Here is an 18,597-nt window from a genome sequence, read left to right as displayed (position 1 = left end):
CACCTTTAGGGATTCGGCAAAAACATTCTCAGATATTGCTATATATGCATCGGTTTCGAATTGTGTCTTCGGTCAATAGTTGGGTTGCCCGGCTCCTGCACTTGCTTCCTACGTTCCGTTTTGTTCGGCTAGGCGTGCAAAGGGAGAACCACTGCGATTGTGCTTCCAGCTCACATGGTTAAGCACCTTAGTGGAGAAAGCCGAAAACTGACTGTCACAATAAGCGTAAACTGGTCAGCGATCCGATGACTATGACGGGCCATTCATAACATTGGCCGAAGTGTTTACGGCTTGACCTCGACTGTCGCCGAACACTACCGGGGGCTATTAACTGGCCTCCCAAACTAAATCCTCGATATTTTGCTCTTACATTCGAGCTGAGGTTTCATGATCATGCTTAGCATGACAACCCAAAGAAAGGAACCGATAGCGGGACTATTTTCTTTGGAATACATTTCTTCTGTTAAACAGTAATATAACATATCTCTCTGCGTACCTTTGTTTATAAAACCGTGTGGCCAGATTGCCTTGTTTGTCGTAAATCTTTGCCCTCATAAAGGCTTTATAAAGTAGGACAAACACTCCTCGGCTACTGGCCAAGGAGGTGGAAGCCGATGGTCGGTCAACAAAGTTTTGTACAATGCGGATCCGAGCATTAATGACGTAAAGTACTTGGATACATAGAGTCATTACACATAATTTGTGATTTTACTATGGATATTGATCCTTAATTCGGCCACCCGTGCCCGCATTAAGGCTCGGGGGCTACTGGGCTTCGGGCTTATTATTTACAAATATTAAAGGGGCACATCGATCCCCTGATCTGGTGTTGCCACCCGACCAGTGTCTCGGGGGCTACTGCATTGCTTGTCCAATGCAGAAAATTTTATGTGCAATATAGTTTCCGAGGAGATTTTGATCCTCAGGTTGGTCGGCCGCACCCAACCTGAGTCTTGAGGACTGAGCACGCCGCTTTTGTGTCCCGAAGTATTCTGCCGAGCTAGGACTTGATCCTCAGGCCGATTTTGCAAATCAACCTGAGTCTCAGCGGCTACTGGGATCAGCGGTCTTATGTCATCCTTCATGTGCATCTCGGGTTTTAGACCGATACACACCTTGAGGGCTACTGGCTATATATCTCGGCAGAGAATAAATTGCACCAATAAAAAATATTGACAAAAAATCGGCCCATAGTCGGGGTGGTGCACCACCTCGGAAGCAGTCCGGCATAAAGCTCGGGCGCTAGTGGCTGGCTCCATAGAGGGCATTTCCGGCATTAAGCTCGGCTAAACTCCTTCAACTTTTTTGAACCAAGGTGATATGACACCTCGGATATAGTCCGGCATTGGAGCCTGGACACAGTCCGGCGTTGGAGCTCGGATATATTTCGGCGTTGGAGCTCGGATATACAGTCCGGCGTTGGAGCTCGGATACATAGTCCGGCGTTGGAGCTCGGATACATTCCGGCGCTAGAGCTGGGAAGCGGTCCGGCGTTGGTGCTCGGCTGCAAAAGATACCTCGAATGCGGTCCGGCGTTGGAGCTCGGACGCAAGAGGACCCTGCCTCCCGGGAACAACTTCAAACCCGAGGTGTGGCATAAAAATAAACAAGGCATTGATAAAGGCCGGAAACTTAAAGGGGCTCCTCGGATACCCGACGTGTAAACTCGTCGAATGCATTTCGGCGATCATCAAGATCGAAGATAAAGAAGATTTGTTGAACCAGTTTTCAAGACCGGCAACCGAAGATGAAGAACAGTTCGGAAGAATCGAAGAGCGTCCCTAACTTGAAGACCGGTTCAGGGGGCTACTGACGGTGTCCTGGACTAGGGGGTACTCACCACGTCGTCTCCCGATCTATTAGATTGGGCTGAGGACCCCCGTGGCCGTATACTCATGGGCCAGTTCGGACAGCTGCCGCATACAAGGAAGATTCCACAAGACTTGGCGATCAAGACAAGGACTTCTCCCCACCGGCGTATTCGGCTAGGACTCTTGTTATCCTAGGCCTCCGGTGCATTATATAAACCGAGGTCAGGCTAGTCGATAGATATATAATATATACAACAATCATACCATAGGCTAGCTTCTAGGGTTTAGCCTCTCTGATCTCGTGGTAGATCTACTCTTGTACTACCCATATCATCAATATTAATCAAGCAGGACGTAGGGTTTTACCTCCATCAAGAGGGCCCGAACCTGGGTAAAACATCATGTTCCATGCCTCCTGTTACCATCCGGCCTAGACGCACAGTTCGGGACCCACTACCCGAGATCCGCCGGTTTTGACACCGACAACGATGATATGCTTTCTGATCCCAGCTCCTTCCATCGCCAAGATCTCAGCTATCTGGTGATCTCCCATCACTTGATGTGACCGCAGAAATACCACCTCATCTGGTCTCGCTAACAAATGGTTGTGATCATCCATAAAAGTTGCCACGAACCAAACTCCACGTCCTTTGTCCAACTTCACGACTAAATGTGCGCCACACTCGCAATGAGTCTCGGGTCTTAGCCTGCGGGTACGGCCCTCCGGGTTTAAAAATTTACTGAGACGTTTTCCTGCCCTCGAGCAAACGTATCGCCTATACCGAACAGTGGTTGAAAGTCCTTTTCCTCGTTTCACCTTATTTTTTCTGATACTGAATCCACGGTCTTTGGCGTAGTTATTATAGAATATGTGGGCCTCCCATTGTGATGCAAATGGCATACCCATAACCTTCAACTGTGTCTCAAGCGCATGTTGCTGGATTTCAGCTTCCTCAATGTCCATGTTACCTCCATCCTCAAGCTCATATTCATCATCACCACTCCAACCATCAAAGTTAGCCTACAATATTCCACATAAGCAAGTGTAAGTTGTCATCAACAAGTTTTTATTATTCAATGACATCTTAAATTTTGGACCGAACCTGGCTTATGTTATCCGCGAAAGATTCAACACCGTGATTTTCCTCGTCCTGGACGTCAATATCCTCCCGCACATAAAAAAATCATATGCACATGTAAGTACCATATGTTTCTTCATCCGACGAAAAGATTGTACACGACACTTACGTTTTCACTACAAGCACCCTCCTCCTTCTTTTGAAAATCCTCCTCAGGTAAATTATCGTACGACGACCAGGATTCATTGTCGCTGCCATCATCATCATCTTTACTATCATTACCATTCTTACGATCAACAGTATCGCTACCATCCCACTCACTCGTGTCCAAAAACAGATCCGTAAATGCAGTTTCTTTATCCATTAAATGATCTCACAACCAACACTGCAATATTATAATAAAAATTGATCTATCAATTTTAAATCAAATTAAATGTACTACGATCATACAGATGACAACTTCTTATCTAACAAGTGATTGCACATAATTATTTACAGATACAATTTTTTTTGACAAACTAGACGGCTTACATGGCGTGCACGTGCACTTCGGCCGGCCTGGCGTGGCTGCGGACAGCGAGGACGTTCCCGGAGAGGTTGATCACGGAGTTGCGTGCGGCAACGGCGTCCACGTAGGCCACGTCACCGCGACGACCTGCACGGAGGCGACATCACGTACAGCGGGCGACTCCAACAACGTCCGCGCCGGCCAGATCCCGGGTGAAGACGGGGAAAATGATCGGCGATCGGCGGGGAAAGGTGGCGATCGGCCGGACGGGAAGACGTTGGAATTGGCAGCGTGATCACGGCTAGATCGGCAGGGAAAGGCGGCGATCGGCGGGTAAGGGCGGCGATCGGCGGGTAAGGGCGGCGATCGGCGGGGCGGAGCGACGTTGGAACGGTCCGCGTGATCAACGCAGGTCGTGGTTTTTTTTTTTGTTTCGCACGACGGGGAGAGGGTAGATGCGAGCCGGCCGTATCGGCTTGAGACGTGCGCTCGGCTCTATCTGTATGGGCACGCCGCATACGGCGCGGGATACGTTAAGCACCGTATGCCCAAAATGCCCTTATACGTTAAGTGAGGGGGGAGGGGGGTGTGTACCGAAGCAGACCTCTTTCTAAAAAGGATATTGGTGCCTTCTCGCTACCAACTACAATGGCATATTGTCATCCCTTTTCGTGTGTCCGCAGCCTCAAGTCGGGATGTATGTGCCTCACCTCATAGAGTGTTAGAGTACCAGCTCGCAGAGACTGTACTCATCTTGGGGCGCTACTTGACCGCAAAGCTCTCACCCCTCCCGGGCCAATTGCCGTGTCCTCCACCAGTTGAGGTCGCAAAGATGAATCTGGTTAACACAACATGCCCCCTTGGTGTAGAACATTTCCCAATGCCTTTCAATCCTACACAATTTGTATAAATAGAACGAAGGCTTTCCAATCTCTTAATATATGGACAATCTATATTCATCATTGCTAGTAAAAAAAGACTCGGAGCCGAGACTCTAGAGAGACCACCATTTATTGATTGGGTACCTCTGACATGAATGTGCGTTGTTGGCCCACCTGCTTACATTGCTTGTATGCACTTCTAGTACTATGTTAGCACCCACATGGCATGCTTTTATCTAACAAGCTTTAATTTGCTATCTTCACCTTTGTGTTATAAACCGAAGTAACTGCATAAAACCATCATATTTGAGGCTAAGATAACTGGCTGGTACAGCTTTTCAGACAACTCATAGTGAACCACAACTTTTCCGCCTAATGAATAATACATATCACCGATCGTTTGATAACCTTGCAAAAATAGCGAAACTAACAAGTTGGGCCCACCTGTAAGGCTAACATGGTGTGCTTGTGTGGACAATATGCTGAGGTGGGCATAGGTCCCACATGTCGATGATTCAAGTGTTTATCTTCTCCCTTCATTTTTCTCATGGGCATTTTAGCAAGGCCTCACCCGGAAATCTCAATTGATCGTCGCCATCGGTGCCCTGCTCTCGAAACGAACAGAGTTTGTCGCCGGCCCCGGTGCACCACTCGAGCTCGCCTCTCCGTCCCCTGTAGCAACGATCAGCGACATCATCCGCCGTGGAGTTCCCACGCCTCCTGCAGTAGCTGGCTGCACCCAGCAGGGCGGCGGAGGGAGCCCCTTCGAGGTCTGGTCATCCTTGTCCGGTACATCACTCCTCGGCGCGTCGCTGTGGTTCGTCACGGACGTTGACTTTGACTCGTATGGCTCGGTGCAGGTGGAGTTTGGGTGCGGCACCATACCTTGGGCTCATACGACACGGTGCATGTGGAGCCCGGCTGCCCTCGCCGTGGCTCATGCCTATGCTATATCCACGCGCACGCCGTGTCGCTTCTCGTAGGAGAGAGCTCAACAAGCGGCAAAGAGAGAGAAGAGCTACGGCCTACGGGCATCCCGCTCCCAGCAGTGGGCCCACACAGGTCGTCGGTCGCGAGCTGCATCCACGGCTGTGGGAATTAATTGCAGAAAACCATCACATTAACACTTAGGTTTACAAAAAACATCGGTTTAGGAGTTTTTGTCAGAAACCACTGATTCTTGGCCTCATCTTTTGTAAAAAGCATTGATTGGTCTCTTTAGGTATTTTAACCTTAATTATGACAAGTGGGTCCCGCTTTTGTCGACATGGCGTAACGGCTCGCGTTAGACAACGTTTGGTCTAATATTACAAACTACTCCCTAGAATTTCACATACCATTTTTTCAATAAAAAGGCAATCCCCTCCATGTTTGGTTGGTCCACCCGGACAAAACCACACACAGGCACACAGGTAGCGCATGCAGCAACTAGGGTTCTTGCCGTCGCCGGCCAAGACCACCAGCTGCTGCCGCCTCCACCGCGTGCCGCCGCCAGCATCTCGACCCGTCGCCCAATCTCCTTCTCCAACTCCGCGGTTCACTATCAGGACGGCCGAAGGGAACAAGTGCAACGGCTCGTAGCCGACCGGCTTGTCGATGCCTAGCACCAAGTCCTTGCCCGAGTGCATCATAGCCAGCCTACCGGCGGCCGGCTCGCAGTGCCGAGATGGGCAAGACGACGGCCTGGGCGTCACCTCCTAGTGCCGGAGGTGGGCGACAACCTCGATGATGAGGGAGCCCGAGCTCGGGGATGGCCTGCCGTAGGTAGGGTGGGCAGCCGGTAAGGGCCTAATTGCCTTTTCCTATTCTAATTGAAGGGTAACTGTGCAAAAATACCAGGGACTATTTGGTGATTTCATGTCACACTTTGTCTAATGCCTTCTGGGACCAACAGTTATGCCACGTCATGTTTCGCGGGACCCACCTGTCATAGTCGAGGTTAAAATGGCCAAAGAGACCAATCAGTGTTTTTTTGGCAAAAGATAAGGCCAAGAATCAGTGCTTTCTAGCAAAAATCCGTAGATCAATGTTATCTGCAAACTAGTCGTCAACCCGTGCTACTACACGGGCTAGCAATTTATAAAAAGTTATAGTATTGTACATAGAGAGTTTTTAAGTATATTTTTCTAAGATCTTGTAGAAATTAGAAATACAAAATATTTATATTAACAATTTACTATTTTAGTATCTATTTTCAGTTTTGCACCACAACCAAAATTGTTGACACCACCATATGTATTTAATGGCTCCTATTATACATATAATGGTGTGTTTTGTTTTTACATTATTGTAGATATAAAATCTACTCCTTCCCTCCCATAATATAAGAATATTTTTGACGCTGTCAAAAATATTCTTATATTATGGGACAGACGGAGTATATTTTTTCTCTCTATCTGTTACTATTGTTATGGTCACTCCATGGTCCCGCATGCAGCATGCATGTGGTTAAGATATTCTATTAAAACATGGTGCAATAACCGTTCTGCAACATTAGTTTATGCCAATCACCCTTCATCCAGTCGATGGTCCACACATCAATATCTAATTCATCGATGCCCCTACCAACAAAATGCTTATTAGTTCAACATGCCGGTGAGCTCCATGCCTTGAGAATTTTTGCGACTTAGTTCATGCTTATCCTTGTATTTTTAATATTTTCGGAAATTCGGTGAACTTCCTGAGGTTTTATTTAAACTTGTGGAAGCCTTCTTTGTCTTCTCAATAATTCCATATATTTCTAGTTTTCTGATTTAATCTTTCTTTTGCTTGATTGTAACGTTCTTGAATCCATCCTTATATTTTAAATTTCAACATTGTAATTTTAGTGTTTTCTTGAATATTCTAAAAGCCCACACTTCTGCAGTCCGAAAATTCTCCTAAATTATTGCATGCCTGCCTGTAAGATATTAAAAGTTAATTACTTTGTACGTGTTTTAAAAGGCCATCTTCTTACTGCCCAACTAATAAGTCATTGGGAAAAGTGGTGATCCTATTTTTCTGCGAAATCACTAATTAAGGAGTACTCGTTGCAAAGAACACTCCACTTTTCCAGGTCGCTACAAGCGGCGCACATGCAATGCGCCACTTGTCGCAACCTAGGAATTTTCCCTTTTTTCGTAGATTCGTTTATCAAAAACGTTTTATCTCTTAAATCGTGCGTCCAAATCTTAAACCGTTTTCACCATTGAAATCCTTGCATCGAGATCTTCAAAACTAGATCCCGTGTTGATAGGTTTTGACGAACTTTTTTTTACAAAAAAAACCGGACGAAAATAACCGCGCAAAGAAACCGAACCAGGAGCACGGTTTTTTCCCTTTCCGAAAAAGGCATGTCCGTGCCTCTTGCGAAATCACAACCGTGCCTCTCGTGGAAGCAAAACCATGACTCTCGTGGAAGGAAAAAAAATAGAAAACACGTTTTTTCCGTTTCCGAGAGGCACGGCAGTGACTCTCGCGAAAACACAGCCGTGCCTCTCACGAAAGCAAAACCGTGACTCTCGAAAAAAACAGAAAACACGTATTTTTTCCCTTTCTGAGAGGCACGGCCGTGACTCTCGCGAAAGCACAACCGTGCCTCTTGCGGAAGCAAAACCATGACTCTCGCGAAAGAAAGAAAAACAGAAACGCGTTTTGTTTTTCCTTTTTAAAGAGGCACGGCCGTGACTCTCGCGAAAGCAAAACCGTGACTCTCGCGGAAGCAAAACCATGACTCTCGCGAAAGAAAAAAAACAGAAAACGCGTTTTTTTTCGTTTCCGAAAGGCACGGCCGTGACTCTCGCGAAAGCACAACCGTGCCTCTCGCGGAAGCAAAACCATGACTCTCGCGAAAGAAAAAAAAAGAAAACACATTTTTTTCACACAAAAAAATATTTTTTTTCGAAAAAAAAATTGATCGGAAAGCTAAGGAAGACCGGGGGAAAACCAAAACGTCGAAAAAACCCGGAAAAACCCCGTTTAAAAGCCGAAAACGCATGCGGAAAAATAAAAAATAATAATAAAATCCGGAGGAAGTATTCAGAACGCGACACGTGGCGAATGACTGAGAGCGCGCCAAGTGGCGCTGATAGTTGCGAGGCTCCCGAAGGAGCGCTCGTTAACTAGTTGCTCCCTTCTGTAGGCGATGACTGGTAGCTAGTCGGTGTCCTAGCCCATGATATATAGCTTTATATGACCGAGAACTATGTGTATTCTCCTTTTGGCTAGTATTAAATGTATATTTTATTAATTAAGGTTCTTCACGTTATTGTGGTCTTATTCCTTAAATACTAAATTTAAACGACATGGCTAGAAAAAACAGCGGGTTTTCTGATGCAATTGAACAGTTTAGAAAATTTGATGTTTCTAATATAATATTGGATTATTTTTATTAATATATTAACGATGTAGATTTAAAAAACACTATTTTTCCATTTTCTGAAAACTATGTGCATGTCCCAAAAGCATTTGGGAGTATATGTGTGTGGGTGATTTGTAAACAGGATTAGTTTTGTTTATACATGCATATATCCCTTGTTGTTTTGTACATGGCGATTTCTCGGCGTGAAAAAATAATTCAGGTACCTAGATATACACACCACACACTGAAATATTGTACGCAGGTCTGTCGAAAAAATAGTGTACGCAGACTTTTAGCAAAGAGGACAATGTTAGTCCGTCACGTTTGATCCGTGATGCATATGTTGCAATGTGCTCCATGCATGCATGCGTATATTAGGTAGTACGTTGCTGGAAAAAATATTTTTTATTAGGTGTGATTTTAGTTTAGACGTTTGCTTCTTCATTAGTCTGGACGCTCTTTTTTTTGTAGGGAATGGACGTTTCCTTATCTTTTGTCTTCCCTTGTTCTCTTCTCTTACGTTGGACTCTTTGGCCTATTGGATATGTGTCTAGGGTACATCTAGATATGCTTTAGTTATTATACACATCTGAGTGAGTGAATCAAGCATAAAGAAAAAATAAGAAAAAAATATTTACACGAATCTTAATGTAAGATCAATGACATATGACTTAGATGTGTAATAATTATAGGACATCTAGATGTGTTTTAGCAAAACTGCTCTTTTAAACCATACGGGTTACTAAACATGAAGCGGTAGAGTTTTCCTATCTCATTTACTCCTAGACGCATAATTTAGATCCAATGGTTAGTTTGATGTAGTTTTCACGATTAACGTGGAGGCTCGTATGATGCTTCTAATTAATAAGTGACTACATACGAAGCAAAATAAATGAATCTACATTTTAAAAATATGTCTATATACATCCATATGTAATAGTTCATTTGAATTCTCTAAAAAGATAAATATTTAGGAACAAATGGAGTAGATATAAGATATAAGATGGTGGCTGCTAGGCGCCAGCGCGCCGACCCAAATTTGGGCCGGTCGTGCCGTAGCCACCCGATACCAGTCATCCTGACCGATGGATCTACAAACAAAAAACGGTTCGCCCAGCTTCTTCCTCCTCGCATTTAGCGCAGCTGCCCCTGCCCACCACCCCCCCCCCCCATCTCCTGCAGGATGCAGCTAACCCCCTTGTCGCCGCGTTCAACCTCCACCTGCGCCCCGCCCACGCTCGTCCTCGTCCTTGTGCTCGCGGGCAACGCGCCTTTCTCCTGATGCCTGTTGGCTGCAGTTTGAAGCAGTGGTTGTAGCAAAAAAAAACGATTGTAGCTTTGCGCATGTACGGCTGTAGCTTGTGCGAGACAACGTGGTAGCACTCTCCGACGAAAAAGCTTCGATGGTTGCAGCTCCCATAAGCACAGTTGCAGCAGCACCGATTCCAGTTGCCGGTAACCTCCATGAATGGTGGTATCAAAACGATGTCGCCGGTAGTAGCTTCCCGGAAAACAATTGCAGCTTTTTTCTCTGGTCGCCGGTGCTCGCAGCACCATAGATTGCAGCTCCATGTACCATCATTGTAGCTTTTCTAGAATATTGTTGTAGCTTTTTCTCTGGTCGGCCGGTCGTAGCTCGCCGTCACGCCCAAACCAGCATCGAGCACTTGCTGGTTCCAGCAAACTTCTCGCCAATTACAGCTAAACATGTCGTCGGTTCCAGCACTTGGAGGTTTGCTCACAGCCATGGATGTAGCAATTTTGATCGCGAGTTCCAGCAAATCCAGGTGCCGGTTCCAGCAAAAACAACATGCCACCGTCTCTGCTCCGTGGGTTGTAGCTAAAAAAAACGGCGGGTTCCATCATCCTGTGTAGTCGGTTGTAGCAAAAACGTTTGCCTGTTGTAGCTCCCATCGGTGAGCAGCTTGTAACATCCCCCATGGCTCGGTCAGATGCATCGTCGCTCTGTAGCCAATTCTGGCAGCTCCTGCTCGGTATCACCACTGGCAAGGGATTGAGAAGGAGAGAGATGGGTCAGAGGAGGATGGACATGCAGAGCACTGACGGAGGGAGAGGGGATCAGAGAAAACAGAGAATAGGGCAGCGCGGGGGAACGTGCGGCTGACGGCTCTCGTGAAAGGATAAAGTTGAGAGGAGGAGAGGACAGTGCGGCTACAACTCAGCGTGCGGGATACGTGAGACGTTCAATTTGTTAAGAATAGAATAGTTGCTTATTGATTAAGGTAATTAGAATTAAGTTAATTGTTAGATAGGTTGCTTGGTTCTCAAGCAACCATGTACTTCCTTGGCTCTCAAGGAAACTATGTAATTCCTTGGCTCTCAAGTAACCATGTGTTTACTTGACCGCCAAGCATCATGTGTACTTCCGCCTGAGTATAAATACCCCACTTCTATCATCAATAAAGACTGATGGATCATCTTTTATTCAAACTCTCTCGTTCTTTACTTTTCACTTAAAACACGTTATCATGCACTTTGCTCTCCGCTCAAGCGAATTAGTCACAGAGAAAAGGGGATCAGCCTAACAAACGACGAACGGCACTGTCATCGACCATAGCAGATGCAACTCCGGGTCTCCGGCGGTCTTCAACATCGACCACTGCACACAACACTGGCCTCGAGAAAAGATAAATCGGAGTCCAATAGCGTGGTTCTTTTCCGATTTAATTTCTGCCATAACAAGTCTTTTTGCAGGAAGAATAGAGAAGGAGAAGATGCAAGAGGAATCAACGAAAAATTAGAAACACTCCTCTTACGGCAGAAAACTCCGGTGATTACTTTGAACGGCGCCAGAAACAGAGGCAATCCATCAACGGCATCGTCAACTAAAGATCAAAGAAGAACACAGCTTGTCAATCTGGCCTCAATTAAAAAAACAGAGATTACTAATCTTTGCCTATTTGATCTAATATTCTTGTGATGAACCAATAATCTAACAATGGATTGCCTTTTCCTGTATGGCTGTATGTACGTACTCACGCAAATCACACGTAGAAGCAATCAATCGTTTGAAGCACCGGAAGAAGGGACTTCAGCCCAAGGCAAGGCGACTTCCAGTGCGGAGCGCATGACAGCCCTCGGCACCGTCGCTGCTCCTACCAGCGCAGCACTCCATGGCGTACGGCGCCCAACGGCGTGACACCACTTGGCCTTGACTGGCGAGAAACGGCCGGCGTAGCCCGCTGCATACGCGTTCCCATCGCGGCTCCCGGTGGCGCGTCCTCAGGCGCGCCCAACAACCGGTGCTTGGAGCGACGGATCCATTCGGCTGCACGGCACGGTCCATGCACCAACCGGCCGGAACGTGGCGCCTTCCGGCGCAGTTCCGTCGAGGCCACGGCCCGAGACGAGGTGGCGGTAGAGATCCCAATCCTCCTGTCTGGCCGGCAGGGCAAATCCCTAGCAGCGGTGGTTACGAGCAGAACTCCCGAGTTGGAACCGCACAGGATAGACAGATCGATGATTGGGGAAATCTTTATCTCATTGGCATTGTTCCAATTAGCCTTGTATTTCTGTATATCCAATACATGTCATTGCAGTTTCAGCGTACAGGACGTGGGTTACTAGGATTCACTAGACCTACGGTTTAGTTCTCCAACAATTTGAAACTATGTTTTGTACATAGCACTTGCAAAATATTCCATCAGGCTTACTTTTCTTCTGCAATTTAGTACGTGTACGTACTTTAAGTTGTAGATTTGACGATCAACTATTTTGCAAGTTTGGATAGGAGACTCGCTTTCCCTATTGCATTTACAGATTGTAAATGATAATTCTATCTTAAAAAATCAACATGTTTAATACGTCTGCCTCAAGCATTCTACTATGTAGCATGTAATTTTAGTACAACAACTATATTATACAACTAAAGTTAAACTTGGAATCACAAGGTATTGATGACATCTACTGCATAATTTGCAGATTATCCATCATTACTGTGAGGTCTACGTCTTGTCGTTTGATAAGATGACTACCTTCAAAGTGTTCTTCCAAATATTAATATTAGATGTGACTACCTCAAGATATCATAAGGTAATACTGGCATCTACTGTGAATTTTGCAGACTATCCATTATTACTGCAAGGTCTACATCATGCCATTTTGGAAGATGATTACCTTCAAAGTGATTTTCTTAAATATAACATAACATAAGGTAATAGAGATATGAACATCTACTGACAAAAGTCAGACTATGTTTTCTATTACTGCGAGATCTACACCGCATTCGGTGATTATCTTCAAAGTGTTATCTATATAATTTGTGGTATACACATAAGACCCCGATAACATCAGCTATATTTATAAAATTTGCTTCTCAAAAGCAGCAGTTGTTGTTCACTAAAATGATTTACTCTCATAGTAAATATTGTTCTTGCACACTCGCTATACGCCGAAATGGTATTGTGTGCTAATATCAACTATTTAAGCCTCATTTTGCTTGAATATGTCATAGGAAACTATATAAATATTTGCATATAATCGTGATTGACTTCTATTACATTGGTAAAATACATGGCAGTGAAGCCTATGTCACTATCTATAATTATAGTGTTGTCCATCCATCAAGATGGATCCCATAATTATGGCAACGATCGAGTGTCTCAACACTTTTGCAGTGTCCACATCATATTGTGGTTATACTTTCACAGTGACTAACCAATGTCAAACATGCAACGTCTATGTTTTTGGCGGTGACTCTAAAGTTGCAACGCTCATATGCACTTTATGTGTCCCAACTTCCACTTAGTTCTCAAACTAAAGTACATAATGGATGAATTTTTATTCACGCTAAATATCTCCCTTAATATAAATATGATGCCTTGAGCACATCGCGAATGATTACCCATTCGTTTTTCAAGACCTCAAGTCTATCGCAAGCTCACAATTTTATCACATAATCAACTTCAAGCTGAGATATCGTGATCAAATATTTTCCTATATACAGATCCAGTTGAAAAGTCGTTAATGCACTTTACATCCTCGTAAGATGGTACTACCTTTTTTATGATGAAGAAACATGAAATTTCTTAAAATCATCAGATTCACCCAACGGGTGCTATACCATTATTTGAAATTCGTACTAGTATCGAGAATACTATGCAAGTTAGTGGTCACAAAATAGAACCATGAGGAATTAGAAGTAAAGTGGAGGCTAATAGACAACCAAAGATAGAATTATCTCTTAATAGGAATTGGTCGTTATCAAATGATCAAAAGACAACTCTCAAGTTTGTCGAATGTGTGGTTATATAAATATTGTCCCTGTGATTACCAAACCCTCAAACATATGGTCAAACCACACCACATAATTATTGAAAAGGCAAATAAGTTCATTGGGATAATTTGAAAATTTGCAAACGTACAACCAGAAAATATTCTGGTAAATGATTGTTCTCAGATCTTCATCTGAAGGAGAACCAAAAATATAGTGGATTAGAAGGAAGGTGAATTCCTTTGCATCGATGATATGTTTGCGTAATTAAATTTTCAGTAATGTTGAAGACCTCATGTAATCTCCTAGTTATTCCCAAAATATCTTTAGCCTGTACTTGTGCTACTAAATGTAGTGCGATGTCCGATATCCTATTTTTCGGACATGATATTTGATAAATTTTAATGTATGGTTCAATTCATACTCAATATTGTTGCGTACACAATAATTTTCTACATCTTAATAAATGAATATTTGGCTTAATAACCTTATCCATCCTAGTTTGGGGAAGATTAGAAAATTATTGACAATCCTGTTGGTCACAACTCATCAAGTTACAAATTTTCCCAAATCATCAGATTTTATGTGCACCGCATGTGCCATAGGAGAAATAAGTTTTAAGGCACTCTCACCTTAAAATTCTAAGCAGGACACTTATTTTTCCTTGAACACATTCAAAAGATATGTCTGGATTGCTTAACCATTATCTGGGGTAATTTAGATACTTCATGGTACTCATATACACATTCATAAAATGTTTTTAAGTGTGTCTCTTATCACACACAACCATGCATGATCTTACCCAATAAATTGCTTAACTTATCAAAGTAGAAGCAAATTCTCCTGAACAAAGGATAAACCCATTCGAATGGACAATGTCGTTGAACTCATTTCACGATAATTTTCTGATTGCATTCAGTACCCTATGTACATACCCATAATGGTTAAACTAAATTTCTTATCAAAGATAGTCAAATGAATTACATGACCATTTTTTAAAGAATTGTAAATTTATCAGCCTCTTGCTGGACACATACGGCCTTACACATCGTAAGTATGATCTAAATCATACCAACTGCATATCATACTACTTTCCCCTTGTAGTAACTACGTGGAAATCAACAAAGTATTTCCCATCTGCGATAATTCGGTTACATACTGATATCACCACTCCAGCGTACATCAATGGGCACTCACAGAAAATTAGGGATCTATGTGAGGAATAACAATTTATCCGTCAATCAAAAGTATTCATAGCCCGTATGCTGATTGCATCAGCAATAAGGATATTTTCTGGCATTAGGGGGAGATAAGTACCACAAAAAATGCCGAGAAATAAATTAGAAATGTTATTGACATTCAATCCTTATATTCACGTACTCAAAGAATCTGAACTAAAAGTTTAGAGAATTATATATTTGCAACACATTGCAAATCTGCCACATACATTTACTGATAACAAGGTGTTACTAAATTCTATATTCCCGCAGTAAAGTGTCAGAAAGAGTGGAGGTACCTGATAAACCACTCTTGTCCCCAAATGACAGCAAGAGGGGGAGAAAATCTGACAAGACGAGATATAACTTCTCATATGCTTCCGCGGAAACAGAGGAAATCAAATCCTCAACCAGTAAATATAATTCAACATCAAGTTGAAAGACACCTCACTGGATGCTCATAATCCAAAGCCCGGCATAAATGTGCACAAATTTTTTGGTGTCGGGAAGTCGAAACACCTTGACTCCATTTGTTGTAGGAAATCACAAGGAGTTAAAAAGGAATAAATATTTTATCCATAAACTTCAATGATTCCATCAGAATCATATAAACTAAAGACTACATTTGTCGACATATATTTCTTCTCAAATTGCTAAAACCTTTTTGGGCCCAGAACCATAATCCATGGTAGAGTGCCTCTTGCACTCATATTGGTTCACATAAAAGGAAGCAAGTAATGAAGAATAGCACCCGCTCAACAAATGAGTGGTATTTATTGCAGTAATACCTACTCCTCATAAGTATCTTCCATATAGAATACCAAAAACTTCTCGTTCATTGACAGAGTCAACGAGGTGGTGAGAAAGCGAGGCTTTTAGCAAAAGGGTTCACGCAGGGACCCGACATCGATTACGATATAACATACCCTCTTGGTATAAGTGGAATTATGTTTCGATACTAAATATCATTGGCAATAAAATAATAATAATATTATCCATGCAGTTGATGGATGAAGTGGCTACATACTCATATGAGTCATTTATTTCGGAAGTCTCTATTGAAGTCCCTGAAGGGCTTATACTTCCAAATCCAAAAGCAAATCACAACAAGTTTTGTGTAAAATTTCATAAGTCACTCTATGACTTGAAATAGTTGAAAATTATATGGTACTACCGACTAAATGAGTTCCTTCTTCAAAAGGATTGCTTGAATAATCATGATTGTTTATGTGTTTTAATAAAGAAATCAGAAGTTTTATTCCTTACATCACCTCAGTGTATATTGATGATTTCATCATCAATGTCTCGAAAGGACCTAAAAATACATAAAATCATCTCAAGACGGAAAATTTGGATTCAACCAAATTTAGCTTAAGCTTACAACTTGAGCATTCTCTCAAGAATACTTATATCAGTCTACATATATCCAAAACATACACGAGAAGTTCAATGTGGATATATCGTATCAATAAAAGACATGTAATATGGTCATACTACCCCTGATAGGGTACACATCCATTCATACCTAGGCGTGTTAATGAAGTGATATCAGGACCTGAAGTTCTATATCTCACTAATGTCAAAGCACTCATATAATTGCAAACTATGTCAGGCCTGACACTATATTTGCTATCTATGTTCGGAGTGCAACCCCCAACAAAAGGTATATGGTTGATATAAGAAATATCAGCTTATATCTCAAGCTCACAATAAATCTTGGATATTTCCATCAGGAAATACAAGATATGGCCATGATATGATATAATTATATCGGCTCTTTCTTTGATCCCAACAATGCCATATCAATGACTGAATTTGCTGGAATAGCCTTCGTATGGAAGTCATCTAAATGGGCTTTAATGGCTATTTCTAGTTATCATTCTGACGTAATTGCTTTATCTAAAATCATTGTAAAATATGTATGGCTTAGCAGAATGATTAACCACACTAAAAATCATGTGGTTGAGATTCATCAGAATTACATAACTTGATTTATCAAGACGCTACCACTTGTGTTACTCAAAAACTACAGGTTATATGAAGAGCATCATTTTTTCCTTATTATTTTTCCCACTGGGTTTAAAGGAGTTTTAGCAATATATCTCCACTATTCTCCTCATATTTTTCCCACGGGGTTTTTGGAGGAGACATTCAAGATTATTCAAAGAATTTGTCAAGATGATGGATGTACCAAAGAAGAGGCGTTGTACAAGGGGGAGTGTTAAGAATAGAATAGTTGCTTATTGATTAAGGTAATTAGGATTAAGTTAATTGTTAGATACGTTGCTTGGTTCTCAAGCAACCATGTACTTCCTTGGCTCTTAAGGCAATTATGTAATTCCTTGGCTCTCAAGTAACCATGTGCTTACTTGACCGCCAAGCATCATGTGTACTTCCGCCTGGATATAAATACCCCACTTCTATCATCAATAAAGACTGATGAATCATCTTTTATTCAAACTCTCTCGTTCTTTACTTTTCACTTAAAACACAATTTACTTTGACCGAACGCTTCGTGCGTGACCTGACGGCTACAAGCATTTCCCATATAAGATGTAGGCGTCAACGTGTGGTTTTTTACAAATAACTCCGGCTGCGGACACAATGGATGCCGAGGACAATGAAGGCGCGTTTATGGAGGTCGATCAAGAAATGACTCACTAGCCGCTTTGGACGCACCAATGGTTCTTGCTTGCGCCGCTGCATTTTGCTGTCTTGCTTCACTTGCAAAAAGGTCAGATCGGCGAAAGGACAAGGGCAAAATGAAGAAAACTGACATCGAGGCGCAACTATTTCACAAACTAAATAGATGAACAAATTCATCCAGCTAATTATTTTGTGTCGCGCCTGACAGGTCGGCGCTGTACTACACTGAGTAGCGTCTAATTGACAGGCGATACGCCCCTCACAATTATGACACCCTGGGCCAGACAGGCCCCACCTCTAGTTTGGTCTTCAGCACTGCGCAACCAGAAGTGGGGCCTGGTCTAACCCCACGCCGACCACGAGTGTAGCGCTTGTCAGTTAGGTGCTAGTGAAGCCCTAAAAGAATTAGCTGGGTGAATTTGTTTCGCCTATGATTTACTAGTTTGTAAAATAGTTACGTCTTGAGGCCAGTTTTGTCCATTTTGCCCAGTACAAGGGGTGGTATTGCGGCTGGGATGGTACGCCAGTCAACCACATAGCACGGGTTTGAGAAACAACACCAGCACATAAAGACGTGAGAGCATGAGAAGGTACAATCACAAGGACAGAACACGATTTGAGCTACAATGAATTAGCCAAGAGGAAAAACTTCCGATGCTTGAACTTCAATTTCAAAGGCGTGTAACCCATGCTGGCAGAAAGTGTTATCTGCTTCGTAATTGTTGGATATCGTGATTATTAGGAAATAGTACAACGTAAGATCGATTCTATCTTGTCTTGTGCTTCAATTTGATCATGTATTCATATATATATATATATATATATATATATATATATCCATGAGGCTCAATCGATACAACAATCATTGACTCTACCTATTTTT

This window comes from Triticum aestivum, chromosome 2A, assembly GCF_018294505.1.
Source record: "Triticum aestivum cultivar Chinese Spring chromosome 2A, IWGSC CS RefSeq v2.1, whole genome shotgun sequence".
Classification (NCBI taxonomy): domain Eukaryota; kingdom Viridiplantae; phylum Streptophyta; class Magnoliopsida; order Poales; family Poaceae; genus Triticum; species Triticum aestivum.
The sequence above is the reverse complement of the archived record's forward strand: the minus strand, read 5'-3'. Positions refer to the sequence as shown.